The sequence below is a fragment of the Rosa chinensis genome, chromosome 6, assembly GCF_002994745.2.
Source record: "Rosa chinensis cultivar Old Blush chromosome 6, RchiOBHm-V2, whole genome shotgun sequence".
Lineage (NCBI taxonomy): Eukaryota > Viridiplantae > Streptophyta > Magnoliopsida > Rosales > Rosaceae > Rosa > Rosa chinensis.
The window spans coordinates 34,684,236-34,703,022 of NC_037093.1; positions in this window are offsets into that span (position 1 = coordinate 34,684,236).

Genomic DNA, 18,787 nt, shown 5'->3' on the forward strand with positions numbered 1-18,787 from the left:
GAGGTTTTTATCCATGGATTAAAATCAAACGTTTGAAAGGAAAAGCCCATAAACCAATTGAAGAAAGTTTGAATGCTTTGGATAAAACCTTCCAAAAATTCGCATATCAGTACATTAGGATTGAAAAGATTTTCGCACCCTACAATAGGATTTAAAGACAAGTTTAGTCCTAACCTCTTAACAAGCATGCACATGTATGCAAGCCATACCTGATTGATGAGAGTGGTACATGAAGCTTGAAGCATTCCATTCTTTCAAGGATCCAAGAGTAGAAAGCTATTACAAGAAACATGACTCTTGGTTATTGCACTAACATCAAGACATATGGGGCTACTTGTGGTGCGGCAAATCCAAAGTTTTCACAGTAACGACAATGACTTTAGTGGCTGAACTCCATGCTGTTTGTTATATACTATTTTCGTGGCATGTATTTGGATGGAGGGTTGGTGTCTTTGGTTCGCACTCGAACCATTCCTTGGCAGTTCATTTTCTTTCTTCATCGGTCCATATTTCCTGGCGGCTTGTTTTCCAATTTCAATTATCTCTGTGTTAGAGTACCACGTTAATTATCGCCATCGTTCATTATTTCACGATAATTACCATAGTCTAGATTTGATGTATAACGAACTATTATTATTATTATGTAATTACTTATATTTAGCTCTAGCTGTAATTTCATACTACAATTGTTCACTTTTTGTATCTATTTAAACTCATCTCTATGCTAAGAGATAAATAAATACATAAATTTTCCAACTTCTACACTTTGTATACTAGCCAAAATGCATATTCAAGTTATTTATATCCTACAAGAGGGTGATCAAGTAGGTGGCGGATTGGCAAACTTTGGAGTTGATCATGGCCATATAGTTCTTGTTTATTATTGATTATCATCTCCATTACGGGTCAACTTCATACCAATTGGCAATGGTTTAGTTCGTTACTTGATTGGCCAAGTCTCCAATGTGAGACTTATGTCTCAATTTTCAATGTGATTAAGATTTAGATTGTTAATTGATTGTATGTGCAAACCTAAAAAGTTGGGTTGCATGTGAGGGTGTGTTAGAGTCTTTTGAGTTAAAACTCTGGTTGGGATATTATCGGTACGATATAGTGAATAATATCAATGCAATAGTGGACAACTTATATTTGGTGACATAGAGGTCGTGTGGTCGTGTGATATTCACACGTTGGTTAACCCAAAAGTTGGGTTGCATGTGAGGGTGTGTTAGAGTCCTTTGAGTTAAAACTCTGGTTGGGATATTATCGGTACGATATAGTGAATAATATCTGTGCAATAGTGGACAACTTATATTTGGTGACATAGAGCTCGTGTGGCCGTGTGATATTCACACGTGGGTTAACCCGCACTGATATGTTAAGGTAATTAAGTCTTCACAAACAAAACCAATTGGTAATAGATGAAGTTGACTCAAAATTTTATAAACACATTTGTCTTATTTTTCTATGTGGGATTCATTTTCTCGATCAATAGTCTACACCTCTAAGACTATTACTTAGTACTTAATCTAGCCTCATCATCTTCTCTACTTAAAAGATTTGGATAAGTTTATATATTTGTCTTTTATATATAGGGCTTCTCGTATATATGAACCGTTCATGCTTGTAATTGTAAATCATAGTTATGAATGTCTTAACGATCATCAATTTAGCCGTTAATTTGCATAAGTGATATACTCATATAGGCCTAAAAGTTGAACGGTTGAGATCCCAATATGTGTTTGAAAAGTTAGTCTAATAAGCGATCTACACACACACACACATATTATATATATATACAGGGCCCTTCTAGTGAGAAATCCTTCTTTTTTTTTGCCATTTTAAGGGATCACTTGTGAGACCCATTTTTCAATCGCATTTCGGCATCTCGACCGTTCAGTTTTTAGGTCTTAATGTATAGATCACTTCTACAAATTTTCAACATGATCGTTAAGGTATTGAACTAGATTAAACCTAGGGGTGGCCAAAAAAACTGATGCAAACCAAAAAACCGGCTTGGACTGATCCTAACCGGCCGGTTCGGTCTGAGTTTTAGAGAAATTTTTGAAGAAAAAGTCTGGTCCGGTCCCAAACTGAGTCAGACCGGGTTCGGGTCCGGTTTTTAATTTTAAAAGAACAAAAGGCCCTATGGGCCCTAATATTATTAATTAGTAATATATTTTTTTTATCTTTTGCACTTATCCTCTCCCTCTTTTTACACAGAAACGCGTCTTTTAGCCTACTTTATTCTCTCCTCTTTCTTCTCTCTAGTCTTCTCCTATCACTATCAGTCTTTTCTCTATTCTCTCTTTCTTTCTTCTCTCTGAGACTTTCTTCTTCTTTTTTTTTTTTCAATTAACATTTCTGCTTTCTTCTTCTCTACTAAAAGGGGATGGATGTATCAACCGTCCATGATCACTTGTCTATTGAAGGGGCACTTCAGAGTTCCCTCTTCTACTGGCAGCACAAGAATTTCCAGCATCCAGAGCTGGAATTTGACGAAATCAGGACATGCATGTATTTGATAGCCTTTCGCATCAATGTCTAGGTAGTAAGTGTGATCCAAGCTTTGATTTTCTTTGATGACAAACAAGTTTGGGATCGATCTGTGCTCTGTGATGTGGTCTCCGACCACATACCTCTTCTGCTTCTATTTTCGACTCTTCAAAATTGAGAGATCTATCATGTTTTATTGTTTTCGAGTTGATCTATATGTATAGAGTTTTGTAATGTTGTAAAAATAAAGATTATGGTTAGTTTTGTGATGAGAAATCATCGAATCAAAGTCGTCTTTCTGGATGAAGAAATCAGCCATATAGAACCGAAAGCCCGGACAAACCGGACCGTTTAGTCTCTGTTCGGGTTTAGGCCGGTCCCTGTTTTCAGCAAGTCGAAGCCCGGCTTGGAATTCTTTTCTCGGTCCTTGTCCCTGTCCCTATAAATGCAGTGCCGGTCTGGAACCATGCCCAGCTCTAATTAAACCAATGGACGAACCGAATCTGTCCAATCTGAACCGTTCATGCTTATAATTTTAAATAGCAGTTATGAATGCCTTAAAGATTATCAATTTGGCTAAAAATTTGCAGAGGTGATCTACTCATATAGATCTAAAAACTAAACAATTGAGATGTGGATATGTGATCGAAAAATAGGTCTAATAAACCGTTTATAAACGTAAAAGAGCTGCTAACACCAGAAGACCTAGAGCTCTCTGCTTGGATTTGGAGAGCGACGACTCTTATGGGTTTGTTGCTCTACGTATCTATTCCATTCTTAGAGATTTCTTCAAGCTTCGGTCTATGTTGAGTTGTCTTTGCCGTTTTCAAAGGCATGGGATTAGTTTTGGTTGGGAACTGCAAAGGGTTGTTTTAGGCAACTGATAGTAGCCGAGTTTGTATGAAACGGCTAGTGATTTGGGAAGTTGCGGACGGTGATGGTTGTCGGGGTGGTGGTTATGGTGCTTCGTGCTATTGGTGGCCATCAAAGATTGACCTCTCTTTGGCTGGGTTGCGCGCTGGTGATGATTCTGCAGGTTTGGTGGTCCGTTTGGTCTAGACCACGGTCGTCGATAGGGATCAGATTGGACCAGCGATGCCATGCGACGGCGTGGTGAAAATGGAGCCTATGGCTGGGATCCGAATTTGAGAAGTAAGTCCGATCTGGATTCGAGTCTGGATCTGGGATCCAAGTCGGATATGGTTTTGGGCCTGGAATAGGATCTGGCATCTGGGCTAGATCTTAGTTTGGGTGGCTACTTTTATTTAATTTTCAATTTGTCTAATTTTGCATTATTTTGGATTTGTTTTTTTGGTTACTTAGAGTACTTTCTTTTTGACATATTTTTTTACGTGGAAAAGGCAAGTTTGGTCATACTACCACCGATTACCTTGACGGAAGGTTACTCGCTACTCGACGTATTTATCTGCATGAAGGGATGGTGTACCATATCGTCAGTATCGTTTCACATAGCCCAAGTTTTGTCCGATGCTTCATCAAATGCTTAATTGCATCCCTTAGTATCCTTACTGGGTTACATTTTCTTGCATTCAATATTGTTTCTGTCATTTCTTATTTTGATGTAGTTTCTACATCTATCGGTTGTAATCCTTTTATTTAATAAAAACTTGTCAGTTTGTTTAAAAAATAATAATAATATTACGGAAAAAAATATTATATTAAGAAAATATTACACATGACGTTTCATTATTTTTGGGCACACCAGTAAGACACATCACTTAAGTGACTTGTACTATTTTCTACTACAACCAATTGAGAAAATACAAGCCTTGGAACCAACGATTAAAAACTATGCACTCAGGGTTTGGAACTTTATGCATCATTCTACTTTGAAAAAAAAGGTCGAGTAGCCTAAATCTAAGTTCCAAGAAACCCTTGACACTACCAGGTCGTGTTTATGTTGGGGTTAAAAGAAATTTATCACATAAGAACAGCGCTCCATGGTGAGACTCACCATGCTCACCACCTGCAACTTTATTACAAGTTTGTGAACAAATTTGTTTTTAATTTTGTAACTTGGTTCAATTATGTTATAACAGTAGTGTTCACCTGGTCAGTTGCTGACCAAAGAATTTATGCTCAATAACCCTTAGATTTACATCCAAGGGTGAAAAACAAAACACCTCAACTTAATAATAATTCTCTCTACCAGGGGCAGAGCCAGAAACATAGGGTTACTGGGGCACAAAAATAAAATAATAATATCAAAATATAAAAAAATCTTGAAAAATAACAAGAAATTTGTGATTGAGTTGAGAGTCGATACATGTTGCAACTATACTTTTCTATTTTAAGAGATTTTCTAAATCACTAAAAAGTAACACCGAGTGACAAAGCTAGAACTTCATCCTAGGTAAGAACCTTTAGAAATTGAGAAGAAAAAATTTAGAACTCAAATTATATATAAGAATTTTTAATGAAAATTCTGATTAAAAAAATTTGATAGAAATATTTTAATGGATTAAATTCTGCTTACTACCTTGTACTTTCAAGGGTTCATCAATTCAGTCTCTGCACTTCTAATTTAATCATAAAAGTCCTTGCACTCTCCAATTTCATCAAATCAATCCGATCCATCACTATTCTATCAATTTTTGCTGTTAAAATGCTGACGTGGGACCTTGGGAAAATTTCCAAACTACCCATCGCTAGGCAGCCCGCCGACGCGTCAGTGTTGTGAATGCAGATGGGTAGTTTGGAAATTTTCCCCGAAAATTGATGGAATAGTGACGGATTGGATCGATTTGATGAAATTGGAGAGTGCAAAAACTGGTCTGATTAAATTAGAAGTGCAGAGACTAAATAGATGAACCCTTGAAAGTACAGGGTAATAAGTAGAATTTAGTCCTATTATAATCTAGTCGTAAGATTAATTTAAGATAAGAATATTGTTAACATTATGTCTAGCAAACCACATGAAAAAAAATAGTAATTGTTAAAGGAAAAACACATTGTGTGCCTTCGTCAAAGCGACTGACAGAGAGGGAATCAAGGAATCAGTGATTACCATCAATCAGCGCAATTACGGATCAATCATCATTTAGTATCATTAATGTAATTCATATTTCCGTTGTAATTCGTTCCCTATATAAAGGGGCTATGAAATGAAATGAGTAGACCAATTCCAATTGTCATTTTACTTTAACACGTTATCAACACACTCAGAGCCAATAGTCAAAGAAAAAAACCATAATTTTCTAATCTTTTTCTTTTTTCCGTCAAAAATAAAAAAATAAAAACCCTAGAAGAAATAAAAAACTTTTTCTTCCTTTTCTGCCACCACCAACCAAAAAAAAAAAAATTTCTTCCCAGCAGCAGATCGACCTCTATCCCAGCAGCACTCGATCCCAGTCCCAGCAGCAGACTGACCTCCTTCCCTACACAATCCAGAGCAGCCTTGTCCACACCTTGCAGCAGCAGCTGCTTCACAGCTGCACAGCCCAAGCAAGCAGCAGCTTGCATCGATCCCAGCAGCAGCTGCCCAGCCAGACCGGCCTCTCCTCCCAGCAGCCCACCAAACCCAGCTGCCACCGATCCCAGCAGCCGCGTCGGTGACACCGATCCCGCCGACCGATCCCAGCGGCCACCGGTCACTTTGCACCTCGCACCGGCGACCTACCATCCCAGCCTCGGCCCAACCTCCAGACTACCCAAGGAGCTCCACCACTGCAGATACCCCCATCTGCAAACCAGCAGCAGAAAGAAGAAGAACAGAAGGAGGAAGACGCGAAAAGAAAAAAGGAGTGATCGGGCCAAAGTAAAGACCCGGCCCAAATTAACCAAAAAAAAAACAGAAAAAAAGAGAAGGGACAAAAAAAAAACGCTGAAAAAAGAACAAGCACATTGCTGAAAAAAAAAAGAAAAAAGGAAGAGATCTAATTTTTCTCAAGCCCAAAAACATCGCTACGCACGCCTGCATCAACACGCGCGTGCATTAGGATTGTTTTATTTTCTCGAAGTCAAGTGTGTTTTCTTTATTTTATTTTATGATTTTAACCAAGCATGTGAATTTTATTTATATTTTCTATTTTTAAGCATGCTTTATACTTTCTTGTTTATGCTTTTATTATATTATTGAGCATGTTTAGTTAGATAATTTTCAAGCATGCCTTGTTATTTATGTTTTATATGATTATTTTTAAGCATGATTATATATTTTATTTATGCTTTATTATGAAATTTTGAGCATATTTTTTCTTATTTACGCTTATATAAATTATGCCTACGCATGTTTTGTATTATGCTATTGTTTATATTTCATTTTACTCATGATATATTATTGCTAATTATTATGTGCAGTATATAATTTGTTGTATATTTGTGAATTTTTGAGCATGCCATGTAGTTTATTTTATATATGCTATGTTTAAATGTGCTATGGTTATTTTTAGAATGCAACATATACAATCCGCTTTGCCATGATAATGAAAATTCATGCGCATTATACACACACACTTACTGTGATAAAGAATTTTCACATAGCATCGGAAAAAAAATGTGACCATTACGACTCTTGGTCTTGAAATCTAATTCATATGTTTGGAAAATAATTCACGTGGATGTCTTTATGACTGCGTAATTTATATCTTCCCTCTTGTTTATGTAGATGGCTGATCCAACTTAACCTGAATTTGACATCTTGGACTCAGAAGTACTTGAGTACCATCGTTGAGTTTCTGATGTAGAAACTGCCTTTGTAGCAAAAAACTACACTACCACCATTACCGACCCCAAAGATGATGAACTATCTAATAAGGTGAAAGCAAATACCTTAATATTTCTGAGGTGGCAAATTGATACTAGCCTACGCTGGGAATACCTACAGCTGAAGACACCCAAAGACCTGTGGAATGCCCTTAAGGGACGTTTTGGGAATATTCATGAAACTTTACTCCCAGAACTGACCGTTCAGTGGAATGAAATCCGCTTACTTGACTACAAAAAGGGTTAATGACTTCAACAAAGACATGTTGCGCCTCAAGGCACGTCTCAATTGATGTGGAAGGAAACTCACAGAAAATGATATGATCCAGATGACTCTTTCCATTTTTCCTACTTCAACAATTATACTAGCGAACCAGTATAGGCTGGAGTATGACAACAAAAGAATCACAACCTACAATAAGCTGATCAACCTACTACAAGTGGCTGAGAGGCATGTTGAGGTTCTTTTGAGCAACAATGCTAGGCCCATTGGGACAAAGAAAATTCCCGAGACTAATTATGACAAAGTGAAAGGTGGAAAGAACCCCAATGCAAAAGGGGTTAAACGTGCTGATCCCTACCCACATGGCAACAACGCATCATCTGGCAAGGGACATGGGGGTCGTGGTATGGGCCGTGGAGGCCCTCCAAATGTATGGCGCAGAGATGGTGGTGCTAGCCCTAGTGGTCATGGAAACAAGGTCCACAGGGCACCTAAGAACCTTTCAGTCAAACAGGATAGAGTTGGCAATGAACCATGCTATAGGTGTGGAGTCATTGGGCATTAGTACAAGAACTACCAAGTAAGCAATACAGTTGCAGCCACATACAAGAGATATAGAGAGTCTAAAGAACAAGAAACTCACTATATGGAAGAAAGAGGCCATGACCCAGATGTCAACCTCACAATTGCAGACCTCAATGGCAACAAGGAACTTGCTCAGTCAATGGATGACTAGTTTTTGACTAACCTGCTTTATCTATTTTCCAAAGACAGTTGTGAAGGCATAATGCCTCATTTTTAATTAGACTATTATTTGGTCTTAAAGAATGGTTTGATGAATTAGATTTCTGAACAAAGACCTTGATTTGATTACAGTTGGCTTATTAATAAATTTTGAATTTTATTCTGAAGCACTGAATTTATTCAAATTTATTTACTACACATATTTACATGGTTCGAAATTGCACTATAAAGATGTAAAGCAATTCATCTAGAGAAAAAAATTATTAGAATGAAAAGATTATCATTCTACTAAAATAGAAATACTCTAAAGAATATGAGATATATTTAAAGTCATAGACGCTCTATATGCACCAAGAGCTAATCGAACCTTGTTAAGTATGAAAGATATTCGTGCCAACGGTTATCGTGTCAAAACACACTGTGAGAATGGAACTGAATACTTTTATATTACCTCTAATGAATGTGGAAGGAAACGCATTTTAGAGAAACTCATGAGTCAATCTAGTGGACTGAACCTCACTACGATTCGGATCATTGAATCCTAGATTGTCACCCATAATAAAATGTGGGACACTGACTCATACAGGCTTTGGCATGACCGCCTAGGGCACCCTGGTAGTGACATGATGATCTGTATTTTAAAAAACTCATATGGACATCCCTTCTTTCGAGTGAAACATAAAGGGCTAACTACTGTTTAGTCCCTGAAGTATGCCTTCGTCCTCGTTTCAGTCCCTGCCTTTCTAATTTAATCCCAAAAGTCCCTGAACTCACAATTTTCAATCCAACTGGTCCATTCCCTCCGGTTGCTCGATGATGTGTCAGTTATGTACTTGCCAGCTCAGCGCCACGTAAGACACCGATTGTGTAAAGTGATGAAAATGCCCATTTCCTCCCTCTTTAATTTTTTTTTTTAATTCTTCCGTTTCTTCTTTCTGCATAGATCTTCTATCTAGGCTGGAGCTCAACCCCATCACCACCACTGATCTCAGTCTTCCGATCACAAACCCACTGATCTCACCATTGAATGAAAATCTGTCCAAGTTCATGTCTAACCCCATCACCACCACTGATCTCAGTCTTCAGAATTCCGCTGATTGAATTTCTCAAGTCAATTGGGAAGGACACGACTAAGCAGATCTCCCAATATGACGTTGCTGTGATTATCACTGACCATGTCAACCACCGCAAGCTTCTCCATCCGACCGAGAGGAAGAGGATCGTCTACGACTAAGGGCTCCATTTTGTGTTCGAGAGGAAAACCATTGCTCCAATCAAGATCTATGATTTGCTCCAGCTGCATTTAGCTGATAATCTCGAGGATGATTTTGAATCAAAAATTTCGATGATTCGTCCGATGAGTCCAACGACAACGTTTTGGACGAGGACGACGAAGATAGGCGGCGGCTGTAAAGGAAGAAGCAGAAGAGGAGAGCTCAATTGTTTGGGGACAAAGTCGTGGGGAGCTTTGTGAGGACGAAATTAGACCCCAATGACTATCTGTAGAAGAATTCTCACCAGCTAATGCAGGTGAAGGCGATTCTGAAGAAGCCGAATTCAGAATCGTGTGTTGGAGGTGGAGTTCTTCTTCAGTTGGTGGAGAGAAGCCTCTCTCTTTTCTCTTGGAACTGTGCTTGAAGGAACCCATCTAGGCTGCCATTCTTGAATGTTGAAGTGCTATGTATCTCTCTTGTTTTCATGGGATGTGGAGTCTTTGGTTTGGATCTAAAGCACAAGGTAAGTGCTTATGATTAAAGGAACTGGATTTTCTTGTCTGGTTTTGTTGGGAAGAAAATTACTGCAGGACAATGGTGTGGGATATGAGTATGAGTTTATGGGTTTTGCTGAGTTGGTTTGTGGAAATGGTGTGGTTTAGGATTCTAATCTTCAAATTTTCAATTCCAATCAAGAAACATCTTCAATTTTGGGCCTAGCTCTTCTAGACTTTTGCTTCGAGTCATGAGAGCTCCGCTCACCCCCCCTCCACATTAGCATCTCCGACCCTCTGCCTCACCTCAGCAAGGACACTCCCATCGTAAGCTTTCACAGCTCCGCTGGTTTTCTTCTTCTTGTTTTTTTTTTTTTTTGGTTTTTTGTGTTGGTTGGGTTTGATTTGGCTGGTCTCGTTTGAATTGAGGAAATCCCTCTCAGGTTTGATTTACTTTGAGTGTTTGTAGTCAAAAGTAAACCATGGGCATTTTTGTCACTTTACACAATCGGTGTCTTACGTGGCGCTGAGTTGGCAAGTACATAACTGACACGTCATCGAGCGACCGGAGGAAATGGAGGGAATGGACCGGTTGGATTGAAAATTGTGAGTTCAGGGACTTTTGGGATTAAATTAGAAAGGCAGGGACTGAAACGAGGACAAATGCATACTTCAGGGACTAAACAGTAGTTTGCCCAAACATAAAATTGGACAAAAATCCGTCACACTGCAAAGTGTCGGTTCTAGTATTGCTCAAATGCAGTCATTGCCTTTTGAAGTACCAGAAGCACTACATCCCTCCCATTATCCCTCATTGACTATCTCAAAGGCACATCACTCGTTTTGCAAAGCCTTCTCTTTAGCAAAAACAGGATCGAGACCTCCCTATGCTAAAGATATAACATAAAACATTCCATTCTTACAAAGGATACAAGGACATATCTGTGGACCTATCCATCTAGAATGCGGACCATTCAAGTACTTTATGGTTTTGGTGGATGCTTCGACACACTGGTCACATGTCGCTTTATTGTCCACAAGAAATGCTGCAAAAACTCCTAGCACAGATTATACGTTTAAGGGCTCACCACCCTGATCACCCTATCAAGTCTATAAGGCTTGATAACGTTGGACAGTTTACATCAAAAGCATTTGATGAATATTGCATGCCTATTGGGATCGAAGTAGAGCATCCTGTACCCCATGTGCATACACAAAACAGTCTCGCAGAAGCCACCATCAAAAGGCTACAGATGGTGGCTAGAGCATTGGTTATGTGCACCAACCTACCTATAGCTGCCTGGGGTTATGCAATATTGCACGCAGCTTTACTTATTCGTTTCAGACCCATTGCTAGCCAACCATTTTCTTGCTTACCAGTTGGTAATTGGATATGAGCCTGACTTACACATATTTGGTTGGGCAGTATATGTGCCTATTGCGCCCCCACAGCGCATCAAAATGGGTCCTCAAAGACGATTAAGTATTTATGTTGGATACGAATCCCCAACAATTATCCGCTATTTGGAACCCTTGACAGGCGATCTCTCTACCGCTAGATTTGCAGACTGTCACTTTGATGAGACAGTCTTCCCGTCGTTAGGGGGAGATAGGAAAAAGGATTTTCCAAGGGAACGACAGGACTTGTCGTGGTTTGTCCCCACTCTGTCTCATTTTGATCCCCGCACTTCACAAAGTGAAAGTAAAGTGAAAAGAATAATCGATCTTCAGAACGTAGCAGATTCGATGCCTGATGCATTTACTGATATCGCAAAAGTGACGAGATCACATATACCAGCTGCAAATGTGCCTACAAGGTTAGAAGTCCCCAACAAGGGGCATGGTGCCGCAGATAGAGGCACTGCAACCGCACTTAGTGGAGGTGTGGTTGAGGCCGTGGCTCCCCAAGGAAGAGGGGGAGGCCACTTGGTTCGATTGACACTCACCCAAGGAAGAAGTGGGTGAGTAAGGCACAAACCAATCATCAATGTATAGAATCCCTCTCATGAGATTATCTCTGATTATAGTTATATCCATGAATCAATACTAGAGGACGCTCCGATGTTTAAAATGATTCCAGAGAACAAAGAAATCTCAAAGGATTATGAGAATGCATATGAGTTTATAGAAAAATCTTCCATACACATTGATGATATATACTGTTGCTCAAGTAATCATAGAGCATGATGATATCGAACCACGCTGTGTTGAAAAATGTCAACAAAGAGCAGATTGGCCTAAATGGAAAGAAACAATCCAGGCAGAGTTAGATTCTCTTACAAAGAGACAGGTATTTGGTCCGGTAGTGCTAACCCCACCAAGTGTAAAGCCTGTAGGACATAAATGGGTTTTTGTCAGAAAGCGTAATGAGAAGAATGAAGTCTTGAGGTACAAGGCTCGCCTTGTGGCTCAAGGTTTCTCACAACACCCTGAAATTGACTACGAGGAGACATACTCTCCCTTAATGGACGTTATAACGTCCCGCTACTTAGTTAGCTTAATAATTTCCGAAGGACTGGAAATGCAGCTCATGGATGTGGTTACTACATATCTCTATGGGGATCTAGATTTATATATATATATATATATATATATATATATATATATATGAAAGTGCCTGATGGCCTAACATTACCCAAGTCAAGTGACTCTAAACCACGGAGTGCGTTTGCAATTAAGTTGAAACGCTCACTTTACGGAATGAAACAATCCGGGCGGATGTGGTAGACCCGTCTAAGTGACTACTTGATTGGGAAGGGATATAAGAACGATGAAGTATGCCCCTGCGTATTCATAAAGAAAACAAGTACCGGATTTGCAATTGTAGCTGTATATGTCGATGATATGAACATAATAGGTACTTTGATGAAATAAGAGAAACCGCGAGCTACTTGAAATCCGAATTTGAGATGAAAGATCATGGGAAAACTCGATTCTATCTAGGCCTTGAACTAGAACACCGAGTTTGTGGAACACTAATCCACCAGTCTGCGTATGTCCAAAAGTCAGGCGATATAACATGGACAAAGCGCATCCTGCTAGCACTCCCATGATCGGTCGAAGTTTGGATGCAAGGAAATATCCATTTCGTCCAAGGACCAAAATATCGAGTTTCGAGGAAATATCGATGGTTCTGAAAATGGAAATTTCGACGGAAATATCGTGGATATATCGATTTCGGTAAATAATCAAGAAAAATGATGGAAATTTGAAGAAAAACATGGAAATTTTAAGTGAAACTTTTAGATATGTTTATTTTATCAATTGTCTACTATCTATAGAAAGAAAACCTTGAATAAACCTTGTTATATACTAATTTGTAATAATTTAAGATGAAACGACAAATGCTAACTCGCTGATAACTCTGAAATTTTTTTAAATAAACATCTTTTTTTTTTTTTTTTTATGGCTGGAAACTCAATGGGAGACTAGGCCATCACACCTTATATACATTTTTTGTACATATCATACATTACACCTTGAATTACATGAGTAACTTAGAATCACGTAGAATACCTATAAAGTACAAGGTATGAAGATTATTTTGAACTATTTATAGAAGTTATAATTTGAAATGTTGTTATAAATTTTTTGAACATTTAGTAAAAAAAAATTCAATATAGTAATTAAGTGTTTCAAGTTAGTTATTGATTGGACGTGTATCTAAGTTTTCAGATTCTTAGGCAAATGAATATATATTAGAATGTTGTGATTAATACATACATGTATGTGTAGCAGAGTTAGCAAACCCTCTCAAAAGGTAGTGGGATGACTAAGGTTCGATTCTTGGTGTTGTTGTTGGTCTTTTGGATTGAATTTTATGCCAACTGGTGCTGGGCCCACGGAGATTGACTTTGCATGTGAGAATTGTTAGTGGAGATGAAATGTATGGGGAAATTTCAGGAAATATCGAAAATTTCGGGGAAATTTCGGGAAATATCCAAAGTTTCGGGAAATATCGAAAATTTCGGGGAAATATCGGCCGAAATTGTCATGGTATGCTACGGATATATCGGGCCTTCAAAAAAACGAAATTTTCGGTGAAATTTCGCCGATTTTTTCGATTTTTCAGTCCTTTCATTTCGTCCAAAGGAAGATGACGAAGAGGTGTTGGGAGCTGAAATTCCCTATCTACGTGCAATAGGCGCATTATTTTACCTAGCCTAATGGACTCGACCAGACATTGCATTCTCAGTGAACTTGTTAGCTAGATTTAGCTCAGCGCCAACGCAGCGTCACTGGATTGGTATCAATAACATTTTTGATACCTAAAAGGAACCTTTGACTTGGGACTGTTCTGTGATGTCCCGGAAATTCGTAATTATTTTCCGAGGATTTTCCGGAATTAATTTTATGTTTATTGGACGGTTTCGTGGCCAAGTGTTTCGGACGAATTTCTATTCGGAAAGTGTGACTTTAGGGATGGCGCAAAGGTTGACTTTTTATTCGTTAGGATTCTCTAAAAACTTCCTTCAAGAAAGTTGTAGAGCGCATCGATACGAGTTCGTGGATATGTGGAACGCAAGAATCGGAGTTCGTATGAGGAAGTTATGGCCATTGGAAGGAATTTCCATTTTGGTATAAATAGAAGTTTCCCAAGTTGGAAACTTACTATTTTCATTTGGTTTCCTTTTTCGGAAACTCACTTCCTTTCTCTTCTCTCTCGTCTGCTACCTTTATAAACGAAATTTTCCTTCTGACCCGACCCGAACCCAATATTCCGACCCGGTCGAAACTTGCATCTCCGGCGACCTCTTCCGGTGAAACGAGCCCAGATCAGTTCGCCTCCTTGCTCCGGTTGTCTTTGTGGTGACCTCTTACGGCAATTCTCCTTCGTGGTGGCGCTGCAAGGCGGCACAGGTTGTGGAAATCGGACCCGACCGGAAATCGTAGCTCCGGCGACGGCGCGGCTTCAAGTTTCCTTCCCTGGCTTCATGGGGGTCGTCTGAATCGATCTATGGTGTTTTTTTTGATCGGTTTACGTGGAAAATGGTTCAACTCAGTTGGGATTACTGTTCACGGCTTGTGAGGTAGTTTTCGATCCCTTAAGCTTGTTTTCTGACTTCGAGACAGTTATGAATGTTCACAAGCATGCTTAGATGAAGAACTTTGATGTTGGGAGTTTTGTGAAATATTGAGTTTTGGCTGGCGGCGGTACGCCACCGTCTGTGGCGGCGTTCCGGTGGTGTTCCGGCCACTTAAGGAACTGTTTTTGATATTATATATGTTCTATTCGTTGAGACGAGCGTTTCGATATATAATATGCAAGTTTTGGAGTTCGTTTGGAATTTTTATGATTTTTGCAGTTTCATACCGATCAATTTATTCTATCCGTGAGGATTTGAGCGTCCGATCGACTTGTGGTTTGGTCACATCGATCGTGGACGTATTCCGGAGACCTTGGGAGGTCTCGGATGTGGTTTTGCCTCGATTGGCGCCACTTTGGGGATTTTAGTTCAAAACAGGGGTTTCGAACTTAAACCAAATGTGAATTGTTACTAAGTTGGAACCGATTGTGATTAGGTACTTGAAGAAGTATTTGGACGAGTTGTTGGTGATAGTTTTGGTTCGGTTCTGTATTGAAGACGCAGCAGGAGTTCGAGGTGAGTAATCTCACGAAGTTCATTCACTAACGGGTTGACCTTATTGTTTTGAGAGTTATTTAGTTAACTGCAAACTATAGTTGGTATTAGTGGCCTTCTTGAGTGAATGACCACTTATATATATATTTACGGGGAATATGTATATTCTTGTGGGTTGATGAGTGAATTGAAGCAATAGGTATTGATGGGTTTCATTCTATTGTTTGGGGGCTTGACTTTTTGGGAAACATTTTGTGGGAATTGAGAATTTCTATTGTTTTGAAAAGTGTCAAGATTTGGTGTGAGTTGCTTTGATGTGATTTGAATATTTTTATCTAACGACCGGGGGTCAGAAGATCTGAGAGTCACAGGTTGTGATTTCTCCTTTTGGTTTGATTTAATGTTTTGATCTGATGACCGGGGAGGTCTGATGATTGGAGGTCACGGGGTGACATCTCCTTTTGTGTGAGTTGAGTAACTTTTGGGTCCTGAGTTACCATTTTGAAAGGTTTTGATCTGACGACCGGGGAGGTCTGAGGATTTCGGGTTGCTGGGAGTAACCTCAGGCATATATATTGGGACTTCACGCCTTTGGCCGGGTTTGTGGATACGATCAGTTAGAGCTCTAGTCTGTTGCCATAGTACATCATGGGGGGTAGCGGGGAGCTATCTAATGCCCATGAGTACGTGTTTTTAAAAGAGAGTTTTGGGGATTCTTTCTTTTAAATGTCCTGGGAGGACTTGTTTATCATATTTAATTGTCAGAGTTTCAATTATTATGATTTTGTCACGGGGTGACTTGTGTTGATTTGAGAATGTGTTTTAAAAGGGAGTTTCAGGGATTCTTTCTTTTAAATGTCCTGGGAGGACTTGTTTATCATATTTAATTGTCAGAGTTTCAATTTATATGATTTGGTCACGGTGTGACCTTTATTGTTTCTTTTGGGAAAAGAATGTGCTGTTTTGGGAAAACATGGTGTGTGTTCCTTTTTACGAGTTGATGGGTTTCCTCGTTAGGCGAGTTGTGCATGTATAGTTTTTGAGTTACTCATACGGGCTTGCAAAAGCTTACCGGGTTTGTTGTGTGGCAACCAGGTGCACCATTCAAACGGTGTAGGGGTTAATCCTGCAGGTTAGGATAATCGAGGTTGAGGCAGCGAGCTAGCAGCTTTACGGTAGGAAGCCACCTTTGTGACTTTACTTTTGATAAGGACTTCCGTTGTATAGTTACTCTGAGCAGCCTTTACATTTTATTTTGTTGTTGACAATTTAATTTGTAAGCTTGTGTAATATATAACTCTTTGGATGCGAGTGTATATTAACTTGAGGGTTCAGGACATCAATATGTGTGTAAGTTTAAGGGAAAAAGATTTCAGGTATTTTGTATTGATGACTGGAAGTTCACGCATATATAATTATGGGGTTATATATATCGATTTTCATGTGTGTAAAATCAGGGGCGTGACATGTTCTTTCCCTACAGAGAGACAAGAGGGACCGCAGATGGAACTGTAATCCCTAAAGAAAATGTTGATGGCGAAAGTGCCACTCACTACACCGAAACGCCAAATGATGTTTTGGTTGGTTTTGCTGATACTGGGTATCTCTCTGACCCACATAAAGGTCGTTCCCAAACTGGTTATGTATTTACCAATGGGAACACGGCGATATCTTGGAGATCAACCAAGCAAACCCTTGTGGTTACCTTCTCGAACCACTCAGAGATCATTGCTCTACATGAGGCGGTTCGTGAGTGTGTATGGTTGAGAACTATCATTACACAGATTCGAGGGACTAGTGGTTTGAGTTCTACAACTGAAGAGCCTACTTGCATTTATGAAGACAATGCAGCTTGCATCGAATAGATGAAACTAGGTTATATTAAGGGTGATAACACAAAACACATATCGCCAAAGTTTGTCTACAATCAGCAACAACAGGCCCTCCTCAAGATTCAAGTGAATCAAGTAATGTCTGAGGAGAATGTGGCAGATTTGTTCACCAAATCACTGCCTAAAGCCATATTTGAGAGAACATGTGAAAATCATAGGAATGTGAAGACTTTCCAAGCTCCCTTGATTAATGTAAGGACCAGGGGGAGGTGTAGACGTTAGAGGGAGTTTAACACACACATATCATCCTCAAATGTAAAAGGTACGTTGTGCTCTTTTCCTTCGACCAAGGTGTATTTTTTGTCCCACAGGGTTTTTATTGTTACTTGGCAAGGTTTTTAGTGAGGCAACAACTCATGCACCATTTCGTCTTTGACTTGGCACAAGGGGGAGTGTTAAAGGAAAAATACATTGTGTGGCTTCGTCAAAGCGACTGACATAAAAGATCTAAATAAAAAATTCTACAGCTAGCCTGATTTGAACCCAAGACCTATAATGTAGCAATAGCATGGCAGACCACTGCACTATCCCAACCATCTGTGCTACTTGGTCACTTAATTATATATATCTATCTGAAAGTTTAATGGGGCACAGGACCCAGTGTGCCTCAATGTGGCTCCGCCACTGCTCTCTGCCATTGGATGTAAATCCAATGATAGTTGAACATTATTTTCTTGGTCAATAACTGACCAGATGATCATTTTCGTATGTTGTACAATGAATGTGGTAAAATTGTTGTCAATGTGGAGAATTTAATTCAATTAAATTATAATTTTAAATAAATTAAAAATAAAATGAGTCACAGACACCATAGACAAACGCCCATTCTTTCCGGTAAAACCGTCTATTTTGCTTTCAAATTCTCTCAACTCTCCCCAGTCAAAACCAAAACGATGGGTTAGAATTGGCGATCAGAAAAAGTTTATCTTTTCTTGTTATAATATAGCTTGGAAGATTCGACACAACTAACTTTCTCAAGAGCCAAATCCACAAACTTTCCCGGGCATTTGGTTTTAACTGTTGCCCTTGGCTGCACATTTTCCAACATATATTTACTGAACCATATATCATTAATTAACAGTGTGGCCCCCTCCCAACTTTGTCCTACATTTCCGGTAAGTAGGGACTTTTGGATTCTTTCTTATGATTTTCATTTCAAACCTGAAAAGCTCCGTTCAAATGCATTGAGTGTAGAGTCATTTTCTACACCAAGTATGTCTACTACCCCAATAAAAATTAATTGGGTTTTATTGGGGGCTAATAAAAGTCTCCGACGACCTCTCCGGTGATCTATAAGATTTCCGACGACCTCTTTGAAGACCTCCAACAACTGGTGACAGGAATCAGTCTTCCGTTTTTATGACCCCCAATAATATTCAATAAACTTTTATTAAACCCCCCCCCCCCCCCCCCTCCA